The following is a 16,598-nucleotide window of genomic DNA, read 5'->3' as shown; positions in this document are numbered from 1 at the left end:
AGGTTATTTGGTTGTCTGACTTTCTGGATGAGGAAACTAACTCTGTGAGAGATTATGAATATCCGTAATCATATAAAGCTGAGAACCATCGTTAACTTCTGTGAGTCAGGTATCACAGCTCACCCTACTAAAGTTAGTCAGCTGATCTGAAAGATAGGGAGCAGTTTGGGCCATTGTTATATTAAGCCCCACAAGCCGTTCTTTCCTGTGGTAGTGGGTTCTGAAACTGCTGTAGGAGTCACATCTGCTAAGTTTAAGTAGAGCTCCCATCTGGTTCATTGTGAGGCTGAAGGTAAGAGCCCAGAACTCGATTGGGGAGGCAGGAATCCAATTAATCGAGCTGGTATACTGCCTCCTAGACTTGCATTATTATTTAGTTGGAATCAGGAGCTAGGAACCTGATGCTCTGTGGGATATAAGTTGTTGTTGTTTTTTTTTTTAATCATTTATTTGAAAGGCAGAAAGAGAGAGATTGATCTTCCATCCATTGGTTCATTTCTCAAATGGCCAAGTGGCCAGGGCAGGGCCAGCAAAACTGAGGAGGCGGTAGCTTCTTTCAGGTCTCCCACATAGGTTCAGGGATCCAAGCACCTGGAACATCTTCTGCTTTTCTAGGTGCATTAGTGGGGAACTGAATTGAGAGCAGAGCAGCTGGGACTCTTAACTGGTGCCCAGGGGATACTGTGTCACCAGTGGTGACTTGACTTGCTATACTGTAATGCTAGCCCTATGAATATGATTAGTTTAATAAACACTAGGCCAAATGCCATCCCTTAAAGTTATCTTATTTCAGAGAGACAGAACTCCTACCCACTAGTTTACTTCCCAAGAACCTACACGATAGAGGAGGCCAAAACTGGGGCTGGGTAATGGGAACCTGTACTTGACCCAGCACCACTGGCTTTCAGGGTGTGCCTTAGCAGGGAGCTGGAACAAGGGATTGAAACCAGGAAAGCAGATGTCTTACTGGTGTCATAACTGATAGCAAGATGCTCCATAAACAAACTTCATGGAAAGTTTTTTTTTTTTGTGATGAAATGCATATAATAGTTTATCTATCTATCTGTTTGTTTATTGAAAGAGTTACAGAGAGGAGAGAAAAAAGAATGTTGCATCTGCTGGTTCACTCCCCAAATGTCCACAACGGTCGGAAATGAGCTGGATCAGGAGCCAGGAGCTTCCTCTGGGTCTTCCACACAGGTGCAGGATCCCATTGCTTTGGGCTATCCTCCACTTCCCAGGCCGTAAGCAGGCAGCTGAATGGCAAGTGGAGCAGTCGGGCCTTGAACTGATGCCATCAGTGCTGCAGACAGACGGTTAGTCTATGTCATAGAGCTGCCCTCTTCCTTTGCGCTTTTTTATCCTTTGAAAGATAAAGTTACCTTTGCCACATCAACTGTGAGAATGGAGACCATTTTTAGCAGTCAGATCATCGACATTGAAAGTCGACATCTGTCTGAAGAGGTGTGTGGTGATTGTGAAGCGGCCCAGAGGAACCCTGCGAAGGGACTGCAGTCAGGTCAGTGTAGAACTTGGCCTCCTGGGAAAGAGGCTCCAAGTTGACACATGGCAGAGAAATGCAGAGAACTGGCCAATTCTAGAATATGATTGAGGGAGTTGACGCTGGGCCTCTGTTACAAAATCAGTTCAGCATATATTCACTTTCCCATCAACATGGTTATCCAGAAGAACAGTGGGAATCTGGAATTTCTTGGATGAAAAGTACATTCTAAGGGTTCAGATGAGGCCAGGTGTTGCTTGTTCAGTATCTTAAGCCCAGAAAGCTTGATGAATCCTTGAAGGAAATGACATTGAACTTGTTTAAAATACAACTGCTTTGATTCAGCAGGCAACAGCAGTAAAAAATAAGAATATCAGGAAAGTTTTGGGTGGTGTCTGTCTGAAGGGACATTTCAGAAGGTTGATGAGTAAGATTTAAAAGTTTTTCAGCTATTGAAAAACCCTGACTTATATCTTGTAATGATGCAATAAAAGATCTGTTGGTTGGTAAAAAAGTAAAAGCCAAAACCACAAAGAGGGAGAGACAGACCCTTCAATCTGCAGGTTGACTGCCCAAGTGGCCCCAACTGCGGGTGCTTGGCCAGGATGAAGCCAGGAGCTGCTGCTGAGCCTGCTGTGGGTACAGGGGCCCGAGGACTTGGAGCCATCCTCTGTTGCTTTTCTAGGTGCATTAGCAGGGAGTTGAATCAGACATGGAGCAACCCAGCATTGCAGGCAGAGGCTTAATTCACCATGTGACAACAGCAGCCCCAAAATGTATCATTTCAGTTGTGTTTAGGTATACAGTTCTGTGGCACAGGGCTGTGCAGCTGTCACCTCGATCCACCTCTGTCTAGCACTTCATCTTCTATATCTGGAACTCTGAATCTATTACATAGCTCTTTCCAGCCTGCCTTTCCTTAGCTCTTAGTAATCACTATTGTGCTTTTCTGTCTCTGGATTTGTTCTCAAATAAGTGAAGTCGTATAATATTTGTCCTTTTGTGATCATATTTTAAAAGTTTAGAATAGTGTTTCATCTATGTCATATCATTTTTCAGAATTTTTAAGAATTCCTTATATAAAATTTTTTTTCCAATTTTAGTATATGTGTTGCCGAAGCAAGCATATACAATTTTTTTGTTTTTTTATTTCTTTTGTTTGCTATTTATATTTTCATTTTTAATTTAGTTTTATTAAAACAATTTTTAGCTGAGAATTTTATTTTTTATTTTTAAAAGACTGACCTGTTTTTATTGAAAAGGCAGTTACAGACAGAGGAGAAGCAGAGTTTCTATGCTGGTTCATTTTCCAAATGGCTGCAAGGGCCGTAACTAGGTTGTTCCAAAGCCAGGCATTTCCTCTGGGTCTCCCACATGCGTGCAGGAGCCCTAGGACTTTGGGTCAGCCTCTGCTGCTTTCCCAGGCCATAAGCAGGAAGTTGGATTGATAGTAGAACAGCCAGAACCCAAACCGGCACCCCTATGGGATGCTGGTGATGTGGGCAAAGGCTTAGCTTTCTACGCTGAGGTACTGGACCCCAGAATCTGTTTCTCTTTTAAGACTGAGTGATATTCCATCGAATGTATATTCTTCATTGTGTTTCTCTACTCATCCCTCAATGGCTACATTTTCTCATCTCACAGTCTCATGGATCAATAATTTAAGGTGAAATTTAGCCTTAACAGTGGAATTACATGGCTGCTGTAGTTAATCATTCCGTGATATTCAGCTGATGTTAAAGTTGTTCCAGACAGAAGGGTCCATGTGGTTTTACTTTGTGCCTTGGTTGAAAGGCTGTATTCAACAAGGCTTCCCACCTCCTTTTTTGGGGGGAGGGTAATGCTTATTTTTGAAAGGCAGAGTTACAGAGAGACACAGGCAGAGAAAGAGAAGTCTTCCATCTGCTGGTTCACTCCCCAAATGGCTGTCATGATGGGAGTCAGCTAGGCTGAAGCCAGAAGCTTCTTCTAGGTCTTCCACATGGATGCAGGAGCCCAAGTGCCTGGTCCATCTTGTCCTTACCAGGCACGTTAGCAAGTAGTCAGTGTAGAAGTAGAACAGCCACAGCTTGAATCAGTGTCCATATGGGATGCCAACATTGCAGGCAGTGGTTTAACCCACTGTTGAGCAACACTGGGCCCTCTTTTTCCTTTCTTAGGATATAATCTTAGGGCTGCTTTACGTGTTATTCCCAAGCAGACTAGTTGGACTTAGGGGTCTGAAACACAATAGAATTTGCTGAGTACTTATTCCAGAATTGACAATATCACTTTCATTTTACTATATTGGTTAAAATAGTCATGGCCTAGACCATATTCAAAGGGAAACAAATTTGACCCTATCTTGTTATTTATTTAAGATTGTTTATTCATTCATTTAGTTTTTGAAAAGTCAGCTATACAGAGAGAAGGAGAGATAGGAAGATCTTCCAACCTCTGATTACTTCCCCAAGTGGCTGCAATGACCAGAGCTGAGCTGATCTGGAGCCAGGAGTTCCTGGGTTTCCATTGTGGGTGCAGAGTTCCAAAGCTTTGAGCCATTCTCTATTGCTTTCCTAGGCTAAAAGCAGGGAGCTGGATGGGAAGCAGGGCTGCTGGGACACAAGACACGAACTGATGCCCATATGGGATTCTGGTGTGTGCTAGGTGAGGACTTTAGCCACTAGGACACTACACCAGGGCTTGTCCTTGTTTTTCAAAGGAAGAAGTAGCAAAAAATTTGTAGCCATCTATTGTCTGCTCTAGGAACTCTTGGAACAAATTTAAGTATACTGTTCCGTTGGTAGGTAGACTCATAAATTAGTAAGGGATTTCAGTTATGAGAAGGCATACTTCCAGCGCTGTGTGGTAGTGTGGTGGCTAAAGTCCTTGACCTTGCAAACGCCAGGATCCCATATTGGCGCTGGTTTGTTTCCTGGCTGCTCCACTTCCCATCCAGCTCCCTGCTTGTGGTTGGGAAAGCAGTCAAGGACAGCCCAAAGCCTTGGGACTCTGTACCTCCTTGGGAGATCCAGAAGAAACTCCTGGTTCCTAGCTTCGGATAGGCTCAGCTCTGTTTGTTGCAGCCACTTAGGGAGTGAGCCATTGGCTGGAAGATCTTCCTGTCTCCTCTCTGTTTATCTGCCTTTCCAATAAAAACTGAACAAATCTTTAAAAAAAAAAAAAAGCATATTCTCATACAAATTGATAAATTTAAAATTTTTAAGCTGTAACAAAATTTGTTTTTTAAAATTGTTATAGTCATGGAAAATTATGACTTTTAAAATCTTTCTTAATTTTCTTCTCCTACATTCTAATATGGTATTGCATGCATTTGTTTTGACTACGTGGATGACTCAGGAAGATGTTACATTATGTTAAAATAGCCAAATTCAAAAAGGCAGCTTATCTAGTGGTTTTGTTCATGGGGAGCCTGTGGCAGTTAAGGTTAGATGTTACAAAGCACTGAAGTTGATAGAGGAGGGGCGGGATGGTGAGAGATTGGTCACACTCTGTACAGTGTTACAGTTGGATGGAAGGAATAGATTCTGATACTTTGCATACTATGGTGATCAACTGAACAAAAAAGTATGATATTTCAAGGGGGAGCTTGAGTCCTCTTACTGTAAATGATAGGTGTTTAAGGTTGTGGATAGCTTAATTATGTTGATTTGAGTATGTACAATTTTTTAGAGATTTATTTTTATTTATTTATTTTTTGAAAGTCAAATTTACAGAGAAGAGAGACATCTTCCATCCACTGGTTCACTCCCAAAGTAGCCAGAAAGGTTGGAGCTGAGCTATTCTGAAGCCAGTAGCTTCTTCCTCCAGGTCTCCCACATCAGGTGCAGGATCCCAAGGCTTTGGGCTGTCCTCAACTGCTTTCTCAGGCCACAAGCAGGGAGCTGGATGGGAAGTGCAGCAACTGGGACTCGAACCGGTGCCCATAAAGGATCCCAGTGCATGCAGGGCTAGGACTTTAGCCACCAGGTTATCGTGCCAGGCCCTACAGTTATAGTTATTATTATTTTTAATATTTACCTATTGAAAGAGGCAGAGATCTTTTATTCACTTTTAGTGCAAATATCGTTAATTATCTGTGCTGAAGCCAGCAGCTTAGAACTCAGAGTTCTACATGGGTAACAGCTACGCGCCCCACCTCCTGCCTCCCAGGGTGTGCGTTAGTAGAACACTGGAACTTTGATACAGGGTATGGATGTCCCAAGCCATGTCTCTACCACTAAGCCTAGCAGCCACCTCTGTGCGTACCTTGTGGTTCAGTGGAACGAGCTGCCACTTGGAACGCATGTGACATATGTTGGTGCCAGTTTGAGTCCCAGCACTTCTGCTTCTGATCCAGCTTTGTGGTAATGCTTCCTAGAAGTCAGCAGAAGGTGACTTTAAATACTTGGACCTCTTTTGTCCCCTTGGGAGACTTGGTTGAAGTTCAGATGGTGGTTCAAGAACGTATGGCCTTGCCACCCACATGGGAAGCCCAGATTGAGTTTCAGTCTCCTGGCTTCAGCCTGGCCAAATTCAGGCATTTGGGAAGTGAACCAGGAAATGGAAGGTTTTTCTTTCCCTGCCTTTCAAAGAAATAAATGCACCAATTTTTTTTCTTTCTTTTTTTTTTTAACTGTGTTTTTATTTGAAAGAGTAACAGACTCTGATTCACTGCACAGGTGGGTGCACCGGCCAGGACTGGGCCAGGCTAAAACTAGGAGCATATCTGACAGGCCCCAACACCTGGGCCATTTTTCAGTGCTTCCCTAGACCGTTAGCAGGGAGCTGGATTGAAAGTCAGGCAACCAGGAGGTGAACCTTTCACTATTCGGGATGCCGGTGGTGCACATGTTAGCTTCACTCACTGTCCCATAACACTGGCTATTACAATTTTTCTTTAAAAAAAAAAAAAAGAACACATGCCATTTGTAGGGGCCGGTGTTTTACTTAGTGGTCAACACACTTATGTTCTTATTGTAGTGCTTGTGTTTGAGGTTTGGTTTTGCTCTTGATTCTAGTTTTCTGCTAATGCATCCCCTGGGAGGCAGCAGGATGATGGTTCAGGCCTTCCAGTGGGAGGCCTGTATTGAGATTCCCAGTTCCTAGCTTGGCCGGACCCAGACCGTTGTGCATGCACACACCCACTGCAGTGTGGGCGTTTGGGGAATGACCCAGACCGTTGTGCATGTATACAATCACCACAGTGTGTGCATTTAGGGAATGACCCAGTGGATGGTAATGTGCTCGCTCTCTCTAGTACTTAAGGTTTTTACGAAAGTTTCCACCTGTTGTAATGGAAGGTTTAATACAGACATAATGAAGAAATTTGCTTAATTTCTTTTCCTTGCTGTTAACATTTGGTCTTTCATAGTGTGCAGAGTAGCAGACCTGGTGCTTTTGCATGCTTTGTGATTGTGCCTGGATAGTGGAGTCCTTCGGCCCTTAAGCATTCTACTTTATTTCGTATTTGTGTATTATGTGATTTTTAAAAAGTGGGAGCTGCTGTGTGTGTAAGTGTTGCTTTCCTTGTTAGAAAGTTGGTTTGCTATGATTGCTTATAAAGCCACTAGCATTGGGGGAATGGTTTTCCACTTACAAGAAGAATGCTTGAGATTATCACATTTGGTTTTTAACTGAAATGATGATTGTGTGGTAGGATTACATTTGTTTCTTTGGATTAAGGAATGACTAAGATTTCTGACAGTCATGATTTTATAAAGAAAGTGACATCAGTGCTGGTATTTGAATGCTGCTGGCTCAGGAATGGTGGGTAGACAATGATGATAAACATTTCTATAGATAAATAGGACAAAGGCAGAAAGGCGTTTGTTGTTTTTAAATAAAGTAAATAAAATAGATTTGTTAGAGCAGATGTAACAAAAGCTAGAGAATAAAGGCAGGAAGTACCTGTGAAATTGTTTTTTAGTTCCTCAAGTTCGAATTAAAATATCTCAGCATTTGAACTATAGGATGATGTGCACTGTCAAGATTTTGTGTGATTTACAAAGCTTGTGACAAGCAGTTTTTTTAGGCACATGAACATAGTACCTTGTGGACAGGTTGTGGAGTTGTCCTTGTCCTTTTATCCAGAAAACATTCTTGTTTAAATGGCATTTAACTGATGCTGAGTCTGTTAGTTGCTGAGATTAGTCATAACACTAGGTGTGAAAATTGTGGGTGGATAAAATTTGAAGACTGGTTGAAGGAAATTTATGCACCTAGATTTTAATTATAGCATGAATTAGATTTTTTAGTATATGCTTACCCCCAATTTCCTAACATTTCTGTGGTGAGGCTTCAGTGTGAACATTAATAGTAAATTAATGCTCATGTTTTGTTTAGTTTAATACTTGAAAACTGGATTCATTTACCATGTATAATTGTTCCATAATTTTAAATGTTTATTGAATTAAATATGCTTCATCCAACCACTATAAAATACGGAGGTGAATTCCTTAATTGTGAAAAGAAAACCATTGGATATCAAAGTATTTCTGAGGATTGAGTTTTTATATATGGAGATCTTTTTCTGGATGAAGTTTTCCAGAAATTGGGTTTTCTTTAAATATATGTCTAACTGGTGAAAGTGGTTAAAATCAGTGATAAAATTAAATTGTTTTTGGATCTTTCTGAAGTAATTATAGTTTTTGTCTTCTATTCAGTTTTCATCCTGCTTGTGATAGCTAGTCTGATTTTTTGAACTGTAACCCATTGCTGCTGTTTGAATTGTTGTACACATTTTCTTATACTGTCTTTGTTTACTGTTGAGATTTTTTTTTAAAAGATACACTTATTTTCATTGGAAAGGCAGATTTACAGAGAGGAGAGACAGAAAGATTTTCTGTCTGCTGGTTCATGCCTCAAGTGGCTACAGTGGCCAGAATGGCCAGAGAACCAATCCGAAGCCAGGAGCTTCTGCTGGGTCTCTCGTGTGGGTGCAGGGTCCCAAGGCTTTGGACCGTCCTCAACTGTTTTACCAGACCACAAGCCGGGAGCTGGATGGGAAGTGGAGCGGCTGGGACATGAATCTTCTGGGATTCCGGTGCTTGAAGGAGGAGGATTAAGCCTGTGAAGCCATTGCATTAGGTGCAGTTAAGAAAATTTGATTAATGAAAATTTTCTGTTTGTGGTAGTTTGTAAGCTCATTTGTTGAACACATTCTGGGTTCCTAAGTGATAGCTCATGTCATGGTATTCTGAATTTAAACTGGTACAAATGTGGCTTGTTGGAGTTTCAAAAGAATTCAAACTGAATTGTTAGTTCCTGTGCGTTTTACTAATGAGATTTTTACTTTTCTAATATAGAACAGTTGGTAAATATTTACTGGATTTGGGCCCGATATAATAGTGTAGCGGTTAAAGTTCTCAACTTGAACGCGCTAGGATCCCATATGGGCATTATTTCTAATCCCATCCAGCTCCCTGCCTGTGGCCTGGAAAAGCAGTAGAGGATGGCCCAAAGCTTTGGGACCCTGCACCCGCGTGGGAAGCCCAGAAGCTCCTGGCTTCGGATTGGCTCAGCTCTAAGCTGAGGGTGAACCAGCAGACAGAAGGAAGGCCTCTTTCTCTCTTGTTTCTCCTCCTTCCCTACCTTCTGTAATTCTACCTTTCAAGTAAACAAATAAATACATAAGTAATCTTTAAAAAATAGTGTGTGGCATTCCAAAAAATATTCATTTCATTTACATATGTGATTATATCTGTGGGACTTCTGAATCATCAGAAGTATTTGTGGCTTTATTGCTTATCACTAAATTTTAATTATTTACAAATTGGTAATTCTTGAAATATACCAGTAATTTTTTTTTAAGATTTATTTTTATTATTTTTTTTATTGGAAAGGCGGATATACAGAGAGGAGAGACAGAGAGGAAGATCTTCCATCCGATGATTCACTCCCCAAGTGACCGCAATGGCCCATGCTATGCCGATCCCAAGCCAGGAGCCTCTTCCGGGTCTCCCACGTGGGTGCAGGGTCCCAAAGCCTTGGGCCGTCCTCCACTGCTTTCCCGGGCCACAGGCAGGGAGCTGGAAGGGAAGCGGGGCTGCCGGGATAGAACTGGCGCCCATATGGGATCCCGGGCGTGCAAGGAGAGGACCTTAACCACTGCACCACCGCGCCGGGCCCGAAATATACCAGTAATTTTAACAAATATTTTCAGTTAGTAAATCTCCGTACCTACAGAGGTTACTGGTAGGACAAGAGGAAGATATGTAAGGCAGGGAGAAGCTATACAGTTATATTAAAGGTATACAAGTCTTGTCGAAGCAAAAGGCAGATAGAGTTAGAACAAAGGAAGAAAAGAAGTAGAAAGAAATATTTGCTCTCAAAAGGAAATTTCTGATTCTTTTCTGCTTTAAGATCTATATTATTTTTGATTGAATGGCAGAGTGATGGAGAGAGGAGATACACTCACCAGATGATCATAATAGCGGGGCTGGTTGGTTCTAAGTCAGGAGCCAGGAGGTTCTTCGGGGTCTGCCTCAGGCCCTTGGCCATCTTCCACTGCTGTCTCAGGTCATTAGCAGGGAGCTGGATTGAAAGTGGAGCAGCCAGAACTCTAACCACCACCCATATGGGATGCTGGAAGCACAGGCTGAGGCTTTACTTGCTATGGCTCAGTGCCAGGCCCTCAGAAGGAAATTTCATAGCTAAGGATACTGGAGGTGATACAGGTTTAAGAATAGGTTCAAGATGTGTCTCAAATAGGATAAAGTTGAGAAACATTGATGAGATAAATTGGTAATAGTTCCTTCAGTGATTGTGCTGAGATAACAGGTATGATTTTGGACTCTGGACAATTGGGGCATTTCTCAGTTGAGTAAGAAACAGTAATGTCAGGATAGTCATTGAATCTTTTCTCTAGAATGAATTCAGCATTTTGTATGTAAGTTAGAGCACTTGTTTGCTGTACAGTGGGCTAGGCTTCAACCAGCATCCCATAATGGAGTGCTAGTTAAAGCCTGTTTGTTCTGCTTACAGACCAGCTGCTACTAATGCTCCTGGGAAGGCAGCGGAAGATGGCCTAAGGGTTTAGGTTCCTGCCAACCATGTGGGAAGCAAGAATGGCATTCTTGGCACCTGGCTTCAGTCTGACTTGTATCTGACTGTTAATGACCACTTGGGGGGTGAAGCAATGATTTATTTACTTATATTGGAAAGGTAGTTACATAGAGTGAGAAAAATCTGTTGATTCACTCCCCTAATGGCTGCAGTGGCTAGAGCTGAGCTGGAGTCTGAGACTTGAGCTGTGCTTTTCTGTTTTTCAAGGCCATAAATTGGGAGCTGGAACGAAAGTGGAATGGCTGAGACTCAAACTGGAGCATGTGGGATGCCAGTGCCTAAGATGGAGGCTTAACCTGCTTTGTCATGTTACTGGCCCCCATGAGCTTAGTCTACTACATCATGGTACTGGCCTTCATACTTTTTTTTTTTTTTTAAGATTAATTTATTACAAAGGCAGATTTTTACAGAGAGAAGGATAGAAAAAGTCTTCCAACCTTTGGTTCACTCTCAAAATGGCATCACTGGCTAAAGCTGATCTGATCTGAAGCTGGCTGCTCACTTCAGCAGCACATGTGATAAAAGTGGAATGATACAGAGATTAGCATGACTCCTGGACTAGGAGGATCTGAAGCTGGGAGCCAGGGACTTCCTCCAGTTCTTGCACTTGGGTGCAGGGTCCCAAGTACCTGGGCCCTCCCGGCTGCTTTCTCAGCCTGCAAATGGAGAGCTAGTTCATAAGTGGAGTAGCTAGGGCGTGAACTGGCACTTGTATGAGATGGTGGTGCCACAGGGCAGAAAACATGTCTGGTGAGCTACTCGACCAGCCCCACACTTTGCATTTCTATTGCATCAGTTTCAGTAATTTTTGTCTTACTGAGAATTTGTGTATTTTATTCAAATTATCTAGTTTGTTAGGCTATGGGTTTGTAGCATTATGAACTATTTTTCTTCATATTTTAAAACATTTTATTTGAGAGGTAGAGAGACTGAGTACTAGAGATGAGTGGTAGTGCTGTGGAGAACACACTAGTTACTGAAGTAGTTGGACCTCCTTGGGAGCCAGAAATTCAATCCGGGGCTTCCCAAAGGATGGCAGGAAGCCGGTCATTTGAGTCATCCTTCCTGCCTGGTGCAGGGTCTGCATCAGTCAGGATCCAGCACTGTTACTATCATACCCTGACACTCCTGTAGGGCCAGTGGGCATCTCAGTTGCTGTCCGAAGTGCTAGGCAGCTGCCTCTCCAGTTGTGCCTCATTTCTATAGTGTCAGTACTAATTCTTCCTCTTGTTTTTGAATCTAGTAATTTATTAGTCTTGGTTTGTCTTTTTCAGTCAGCCTACCTAAGCAGTTACCAGTTTTGTTGGTAACTGTTTTACTTTTCATTTGTCTAACTATCATCATGTTTTCATGAATAATAATATTTATGACATTTGATATAGTGTGTTTTTCTCGTTTCTAGTTCTGTTTCTGCCTACTTTCCCCTCCACCCCTCTTTATTTTTTCCCTAGGGTCTTTTCCTGTATTTACTGTTGATTCCCTCTTTCGCTGCTCATGCATAGTTAATTTCACCTGTCTTTCCCTGTATATGTATACTTGTTTGCTTGGACCTCATTGCTCCATTCTTTTGCCACCTCTTAATCCAGTGATTTTAAAACAGAGAGACAAAAAACCCAAAACTCCACTGCCAAGATGACCTAAGTGTTTGGACACTGGCTGCCCCTAGAAGAGACCTGAATGAAGCTCCTGGCTACAGCCTAGGCTGGCCCTGGCCACTGAGTAACTCTTGACTATAAATAAATGTATCTTTAAGGTAAAAAGAGCCAAAATACTTTAAATAGTGATTGATCATTTTAAGAGATGCACCTTCATCAAGGAAAAGAGAAGCTAGAAAGCATGTAGTTAATATGTTGGAGAAGTTAACTATCAGATGCTTTTATCTCAGTTATCAACTTACTAAGTTTTAAGAAAAGTGGGATTTTTGGGTTAGCATATAAATGTAGCTGCACAATAATGACAGCACTGTTAAGTATAGTTTATATAGCAGAACGTGCCAATGTTTTATTATTCTCTAGTCATTTTGAGTAACCATTCTTCCTAACCTACATACATACTTATTTATATATACATATAACTATATTTACTATGTTGCCTGATATATTTTTAAAGATTTATTTATTTATTTGAAGGGTACAGTTACTGAGAAAAGAGGAAAAAGCAAAGAAATCTTCCACCTACTGGTACACGCTTAAGTTACAGTGACTGGAGCTGGGCTGATCCTAAGCCAGGAGCTGCTGGGACTCCCACATGGGTGCAGAGGCCCAATGATTTGAGCCATCCTCTATTGCCTTCCCAGGTGCATTAGCAGAGAGTTGGATTGGAAGTGGAGTAGCAATACAGATGACCTGGGACTTGAGTGTTTAAGCTCTTAAGAAAACTGAGCCCTAACTTTCTAATCGGTTAAACGGGGATGCTGATGATGCTTTCTCAAACTATTATTGTGTAAGCTATTTGAAGTATACCTGTCATGCGACAAAAGCTCAATAAGTGTTAGCTATTGGTATTACAAATACTTCATCTATTAAAGTAAGCTTTCTAGGGCTTGGGACAATGGCTCTGTTGGCTTATCCTCTGTCTGCAAGCACTGGGATCCTGTATGGACACATTTGTGTCCCAGCTGCTCCGCTTCCCATACAGCTCCTTGCTTGTAGTCTGGAAAAGCATCAGAGGATGGCCCAATACCTTGGAACCTTGGAACCCTGCACCTGCATGGGAGACCCAGAAGAATCTCCTGGTTTCAGATAGGTTCAGCTCTGGCCGTTACAGCCACTTTGGGAGTGAACCAGTGGTTGGAGGATCTTTCTGTCTTTCCTTCTTTATGTAAATAGGTCTTTTCAATAAAAATTAAAAAAAAATCTGGCCTGGCACTGTAGCCTAATGGCTAAATTCTTGCCTTGCAGCCAGCATCCCATACGGGTGCTGGTTCATCTCCCAGCTGCTCCACTTCCCATCCAGCTCCCTGCTTGTGGCCTGGGAAAGCAGCAGAGGACGGCCCAAAGCCTTGGGACTCTGCATTCATGTGGGAGACTGGAAAGAAACTCAGCTCCTGGCTTGAGACTGGATCAGCTATGCTGTGGGTCTAGGAGTAGGGGAAAGTGGGTGAGACCATTGTTTCCAAATTTTCGTTTTCTTCCTCCTGTATCTAGGGGTAGAGCGAGACAAGAGAAGAAGCCCCATCCAGCCTCCCAACCACATCAGTACCCAGCGATGGGAAGCAGCCACACAATGTCATGCCAGCATCCCCAGTGTGGAGCATGCTTCCAAGGGTTCTGCCTAGCTTGTTTCCATAGTTCTGAGATGCTGTCTGTCTCGCCAGTTCAAGGATGAGGAAATCCTTTCAAGGTCCTTTGGGTGACATAGTCCACCTTAGAGTCTCCATTCACTTATTTTTTTGTTATCAATGCTTTGCCTTGCTATTTGACCAATCTGTTCTGTCTTCCTTCCTCTGTTATCATAGATGTCCTCTGTAGGCTCCAGTGGACTGCCATGTCTTCCAGGATGTGTCATCCATTGCTCAGTCTTTTCCACTGAGGAGGCCCAGTTTTTTTTTTTTAAATTTTATTTATTTATTCATTTTTATTGATTACATTGCATGATGTGACACAGTTTTATAGGCACTGGGATCTCCCCTCTCCTCCCGAAACCGCTCCCCCGCCCCCCATGGTGGATTCTTCCACCTTTTTGCATCACCACAGTTCAAATTCAGTTGAGAGTCTTTCCTTGCAAGCATCTACAAAGCATAGAGACCAGCATCTTATTGTCCAGATAAGTTCAACAGTTTCTTGGTGAGACCATCTCTGGTCTGAAGGTAGAGCTGACAGAGTATCATCCCAATCAATTAAAAGCCCCGACATTTCATCAGTAACAATTTATAACGTAATGGAATTAGTTGACATGGTATTGTGTAACCAGCATGTTGAAAGAGAGAAGGAAAAAAAAAAAGAGTGTAAGTTCTGAACCACATCCTGTGACTTCTATGTTGACATTACAGTTATTAGTTTGTATACAACTGGGTTCTATACACCTTAAAATGGCTATAGATTACTATTCAGCTGTCTCATGTCTATTTTATTTTTTTAAGATTTATTTATTTATGGGCCCGGCGCGGTGGCGCAAGTGGTTAAAGGTCCTCGCCTTGCACGCCCGGGATCCCATATGGGCGCCGGTTCTAATCCCGGCAGCCCCGCTTCCCTTCCAGCTCCCTGCCTGTGGCCTGGGAAAGCAGTCGAGGACGGCCCAAAGCTTTGGGAACCTGCACCCGCGTGGGAGACCCGGAAGAGGCTCCTGGCTTCGGATCGGCATAGTATCGGCCCGTTGCGCTCACTTGGGGAGTGAATCATCGGACGGAAGATCTTCCTCTCTGTCTCTCCTCTCTGTATATCTGACTTTCCAATAAATAAATAAATAAATCTTTTTTTTTAAAGATTTATTTTTATTATTTTTTTATTGGAAAGGCGGATATAGAGAGAGGAGGAGAGACAGAGAGGAAGATCTTCCATCCGATGATTCAGTCCCCAAGTGAGCACAATGTCCAATGCTATGTTGATCTGAAGCCAGGAGCCGGGAACTTCTTCCAGGTCTCCCACACGGGTGCAGGGTCCCAAAGCATTGGGCCGTCCTCGACTGCTTTCCCAGGCCACAAGCAGGGAGCTGGAAGGGAAGCGGGGCTGCCGGGATTCGAACCGGCACCCATATGGGATCCCAGGCGTGCAAGGCAAGGACCTTAACCACTTGCGCCACCGCGCTGGGCCCAAGATGATTTTTTTTTAAGATTTTTTTTATTGAAATGCAGATTTACGGATAGAGACAGATCAGTCTGCTGGTTCACTGTGCAAGAGGCTGCAACACCTGGAGCTGAACTGATCTGAAGCCAGGAGTCAGTTTCTTCCAGGTCCCCCATGTGGGTGTAGGGTCCCAAGGCTTTGGAGCATCGTGTAATAGTATGGTTCCTGTTTGGAGTGACCAGTTCCTGTCCTAGCTGTTGCACTTCCCATCCGGTTCCCTGCTCCTGGCCTAGGAGGGCAGTAGAGGATGGCTCAGCCCCTTGATACTCTGTGCCCGTGTGGGAGACCTACAGAAGTTCCTGACTTTGGACCAACTCAGTTCTGGGCATTGCAGCACTTGGGGAGTGGGCCAGGAAAAAAAAAAAAAGGAAGGAAGGAAAAGAAGAAAAAAATAATCCACTTTGACTAGAATGAAGAGTTGAAATGACACATTTTTTATTTACCTATGAATACAGACATGTTTATGAGTGCATATATTTCAGCACTTTTATGCACTAAAACAAATGTACCATTTCTCTTTTCTGTAAACTTTGTTTTTAAACATTTATTTGAAAGTGAGAGTTACACAAAAAGAGGAAGAGACAGTTACATCAGCTGGTTCGTTTTGCAAGTGGTCATAATGTCAGGTGCGGAGTCAGGCTGATGCCATCAGATGATAGCTTCTTTGGGATCGCCGTTATGGATATGGGGATCCAAACCTTTGGGCCGTCCTGTGCTGCTTTCCCAGGCGCATTAACCGTGGGCTGGATTGAAAGTGGAGCAGCCAAGTCTGAACCTGGCACACATGTGCAATGCTGGTATAATAGGTAGTAGCTTTACCTGCCTCGTCACTGTGCCAGCCCCCACCCTTGATTTTTTTAAAAGGTTAGTTTTATTTATTTGAAAGGCATAGTTACATGGAGCGGGGAGGAAAGTTGTGGGTAGATCTTCCATCTGCTGGTTAATTCCCAAAAAGGCCTCAAAAGCTAGCGTTGGTTCAGGGCATATCCAGGAGCTTCTTCCAGGTCTCCCACTTGTGTGCAGGATCCCGAGGCTTTGTGTTGTCCTTTGACTTCTTTCCCAGGCCACAAGTGGGGAGCTGGAAGGGAAATGGAGTGGCCGGGATTGGAACTGGTGCTTATATGGGGTCTTGATGAATGTTAAGGTGCAACTTTAGCCACTAGGCCACTGTGCCAGGCTCTTTGACATTTCTATGGGAAAGCTTACTTCCATGCTTTGTTGCGTTGTTTCAGATCATTAAATTAAATGGGTAACTTTCCCTTTTTTAC

At 42.9% G+C, this 16,598-nt stretch overlaps 1 protein-coding gene and 1 pseudogene across 1 annotated transcript in view; both read left to right on the top strand.

Moving 5' to 3' along the window:
- Positions 1-16,598, top strand: part of PDS5A (PDS5 cohesin associated factor A) — a 99,117-nt gene that overhangs the window by 3,684 nt on the left and 78,835 nt on the right. The window lies entirely within an intron of this gene.
- LOC121146691 lies at positions 1,229-2,122 on the top strand (annotated as a pseudogene).

The sequence above is a fragment of the Ochotona curzoniae genome, unplaced genomic scaffold (genome assembly GCF_017591425.1).
Source record: "Ochotona curzoniae isolate NIBS_2020 unplaced genomic scaffold, NIBS_Ocur_1.0 scaffold_4505, whole genome shotgun sequence".
Lineage (NCBI taxonomy): Eukaryota > Metazoa > Chordata > Mammalia > Lagomorpha > Ochotonidae > Ochotona > Ochotona curzoniae.
The sequence above is the reverse complement of the archived record's forward strand: the minus strand, read 5'-3'. Positions and strand labels throughout refer to the sequence as shown.